Source organism: Suricata suricatta, chromosome 4, assembly GCF_006229205.1.
Source record: "Suricata suricatta isolate VVHF042 chromosome 4, meerkat_22Aug2017_6uvM2_HiC, whole genome shotgun sequence".
Classification (NCBI taxonomy): domain Eukaryota; kingdom Metazoa; phylum Chordata; class Mammalia; order Carnivora; family Herpestidae; genus Suricata; species Suricata suricatta.
In genome coordinates, this window is record NC_043703.1 from 163,720,090 (window position 1) to 163,724,322 (window position 4,233).

Genomic DNA, 4,233 nt, shown 5'->3' on the forward strand with positions numbered 1-4,233 from the left:
CCTACTTCAGATTCTGTGTCTCCCTCTCTCTCTCTGCCCCTCCCCTGCTCGCGCTGTCTCTGTCTCTCAAAAATAAATTAAAAACATTTAAAAAAATTAAAAAAAATACTATTGAGGATTTCAAGACAGTGAAAGCAGAGCATTAGGCCAACCATGAGGCCTTCCTGAGACGGGCTGTGTGATAGAGGGGGCTGTGTGATAGAGGGGGCCGTGTGATAGAGGGGCCCCGTGTGATAGGGGGGGCATGTGATAGAGGGGGGGGCCGAGTGATGGAGGGGGGCCGTGTGATGGAGGGGGGCCTGTTGTGCCCAAGTTTTTAAAATCGCCCCAAATCACCCCAAAACAAGCACCAGAGCCTGCTAGGGAGACCGAGTCACGCCTGCAAAAGCCAAGGGCCTTTATTACAAGCTTAAGCTGGGGCTCACAGTCTCCAGCTGACCCAGTGGCCACGTGGGGCTCTCTAGCCCCAAACAAAGGCAGGGCTGGGCCCTTTATGCCTTTGGGAGGGGGCATTACAGGAAATGATGACAGGTGTACAGTGATCCAATCCCTGCCCCCCATCAATACTGGCAGTTGTGGAAGCCAATCACAACATTTGGAGTATTGACCAATCAGAGTGGTCCCAGGACACCCCACGTGGGGCGTGACTAGGCCCACCTCTAGAAAGGTCAAAGGTAACGGCCGGCCTTCCCTGATTGGGCACCGCAGGAGTTGTCCCTCCTTAATGCGCCCCCTTTCAGGAGAAGCCGGCGCCTTCCCCTTTAAGTACAGGGGAAGGCTGGATCGGACCTGCGGAGGCGGGGGAACGCCTCTTCCATGGCCTCCGGGCGCCTCTCCACCGAGGAGGTGCGCCGCCACCGGCTCCGGGAAAGCTGGGACGGCCCGGTGGTGAGGGCTGGATCGGACCTGCATCCTTAAAGGCCGTGGGATAGAGGGGGGCCGTGTGATAGAGGGGGGGCGTGTGATAGTGGGGCCCCGTGTGATGGGGGGGGCCGTGTGATAGAGAGGGGGTCCTGTGTGATCAGACGGGCCACGTGCCCGTGAAGCTGGCCCTGGTGACCGGCACAAGGACACAGGTTCGGATCACGATGAACCGGGACCACCCTGACGTCGATTGTGGGCTCCCTGCCTCTTTGGGGCAGGATTCCTCACCTCAGACCCAGGGTTTCTTGTCACCTGCTTCAAAGAAGGACGCGGGAGACCCCGAATGAGGAGCAGGCGATTGATTAGCGTCGGATCAGAAAGGGGGGTAGTAGCAAAGCTCTCTTTACAGAGAGGGACGTTCAAAGGTGAAGGCCCACGACAACAGGCCAGGGTCCTTGTTCTGTAAGATTCTGGTCCCCCCCTTGCCTTCCCCTCCTTCCCTCTCAGGTCCCCCCCTTCCTGGCGGGATGGCTCCAGGTGCTGGGTTGTGCGTTCCTGATTGGCTCGCTTCCATCGTGGGAGGAGTCAGACTGGTCACGGGGTCCTCTTAGAGGTTTTGTGGTTCACTTTCCTTAGCTAGGTGTTTGGACTGTTAAATCCCTGAGGGAAACCATGAAGGGGGCGGGGTCTGTCACATTTAAGAGGACCCTCAGGCCCCAGGGGTTTGCTGTGGTCGGACACCCCCGCATCGTTCCACAATAACGTTTTCCCACCCGGGGACCTCGGGTCCGACCTCTCCCTCCCTGCCCGTTTTCTCTTCTTTCGGATCATGACTTGACATAATGGAGCTTAACGTGTAGTCCACGTGAGCCTCTCTGGGTTTTGTTGTTCTCCGTCTTCTGTCCTCGCACACAAACTAGTCAAGGACAAGAACAGAGCCCCCAGGGAGGAGCTCACAGGGACAGCTTAGTAAGCGCCGCTTGTGTCCCAGCTGGGTGCCACGGGGCCGCGCGGGCGAGGGTGACCTTGTCCCCTGCCAGCTCCAGGCGAGGTGCTGAACGCCTCCAGGTGACTCCAGCTGGGCGGGGCTCGTCCTGTCGGGGAGAAGCAGCTGGAGGCTGTCTCGGGGTGGGTGACAGCCGGGCTCTGAAGGCTCCTCCTTCCTGACTAGGACAGGCTGCGTGTGCCGGGTGGCCTCTGGGGTCTTCTTCTGGGAGAGACCTGACAGCCGCAGCGCTGAGCCTCCACAGAGCGTCTGTCGGGTGGGGAGAGGGACTCCTCAGCAGGCAGGGGACAGGCCGGGGACAGGCAGGGCACGCTGGCTCAGTGCCCTGTCTTGACAGTCAGGCCTGGGGGAGATGCAGTCACAGCCTCTGCAGCCCAGGAGCCTAAGAATAATCTTTTGCAAAAACTGTCACCAGCCTGCAAGACATGGTCTGTAGGAGGGAGAGCATGTATTGCGTGAGCACGCGCACACAGGCACACACGCACACACACACACACATCTTGAGGATTTGCTCCCACACACGTGTTTACATGCACAGAATCTCGCATGTCTGTGCACAAGGCCCACATGAAAGGCGTCCTAAACGGTATCTAACTAGCTGTTCCTGAAGCAAGATGCACGCAATCTGTGCCTCCCCCGGAGCAAAGACCAACTGCCAAAAACATGGCCACGTTCTATGAGAACCTCCTCATTTCTCAATATGGCTCCAGCAGCCATATTTAAAAACGCTGGCTCTGCTCTCTTTAAAACGGACAGAGGACGTTGCATCCCTGCAGCAATGTCTGCTCTGCCTGCTCTGTGCTTCAGAGCGCGCAGCCGCGTGTCTACCCCAGAGAGAAACCTGCAGCCTCCCCGCTTGCGGCCAGGTTGCTCTCCGGGTAGCCAGCCTGCAGCAGCCCTAGGCAGGGCTCCACTGCACCATCTGGGGCTCTGTCCACGCCCACGACACAACCCGGAAATACAGGTGTGGGTTGCAGGTGGCGCGCTGCATGCTGGGGACGGTAGTTCCACGACCCTCTGCCGGGGCAGGAGGGCCCTGGAGCAGTGCATGCTGGGGATTGTAGTACCATACCTTCTGCTAAGGGCAGGAGCCATCCCAGAGCGGTGCATGCTGGGGATTGTAGTACCATGACCTTCTGCCAAGGGCAGGAAGGCCCTGGAGCAGTGCATGCTGGGGACTGTAGTCCTCCATGGGCACCATCTTCCAAGGAGAGTGGGTGAGGTGTAGGGCTGGGCAGGCGCAACCGCCAAAGCTAGAAGTTGAGCCCCAGGACGTGTATACCCTGCCCTCTGGCTGCACAGCTGGGGAAGGTGATTTCACGGACCCCTGAGAGAGTTAGCGGAGCCAGGGTTCATCCAGAAAACCACATAATGGTGCCAAGCAGGGCGCCTGGACTCCTTCTGGCTTCTCCACCAGGAAGAACCAACCCAAAATAAGAAATAAATGGAAGGAAAATGAGAATAAAACCAGTGTGGGGCCAAGAAGGTTCTGCTGAGCAAGGACGGGAGTTCATCTGGCTGGGGCCTGAGAAGACAGCCGACCTCCGAAGACCGTTGGCGTCTGAACCCAAAATACCGACGTTCAGAAACCCGCGTGTCGTCCGCGCCCCTTCTAGGGTGTTGGTGGCGATGCGGTGCACACTGAGGGTTTGCTCTGGGAGGCCGGTTCCCAAGCACCAGATGCGCCGTGTCCCTCACCTGGTGCTCACCGGAGAAGGCCCCCCGGGGCAGGCGCTGTCACTTCCCCTGTATGGGCCGCAGAGGCTGCAGATTGGAATCCGGGGGTGCCTTGCCGGCCGCACCACGGGTCCAGACGGTGGAACAGTCGGTCAGCAGGACGAGGAGACAGCTGGTGGGAGGAGAGGAAGGCGACCGCGGAACAGAAGCTGAAGTAGCAGAATTAAAATCTGCCATTGAAAGTGGCGAGGAGAAAATCGTTTTCTAGATGGTGACTGAACTCATTTCGTAAGAAACAGAACACATTTCTTTAGGTAGAATATAAGAAAAGCTTCTGGATAAGTCTTTCCAGAAAACAGAATTTGCCACCAGTTAAGTATCATTAAAGAGTATCTGTCTTTGGAAATTTTCCTGGAGGGAAATATACTAAAATATTAAATTAAGGATCTTGTTGGTATGAGATTTAGACTATATATTTTTTGGTAATTGTGTCTGAATTTTTAGCATCTTATAGGATGTGCATTTCTTTAAACAAACAAGGATGCCCTTTGAAAAGACCACCTGTTGTGAAAGTTGAAGGGTTGGCGTCTGGCCCTCCCCTCTGAGAGGGTCCTCACGGAGCCCAGGAGCCCAGGCCTCTCTGTCCTGTCCGGACCCAGTGCCCACGTGAAATCGACTCTGCTCTC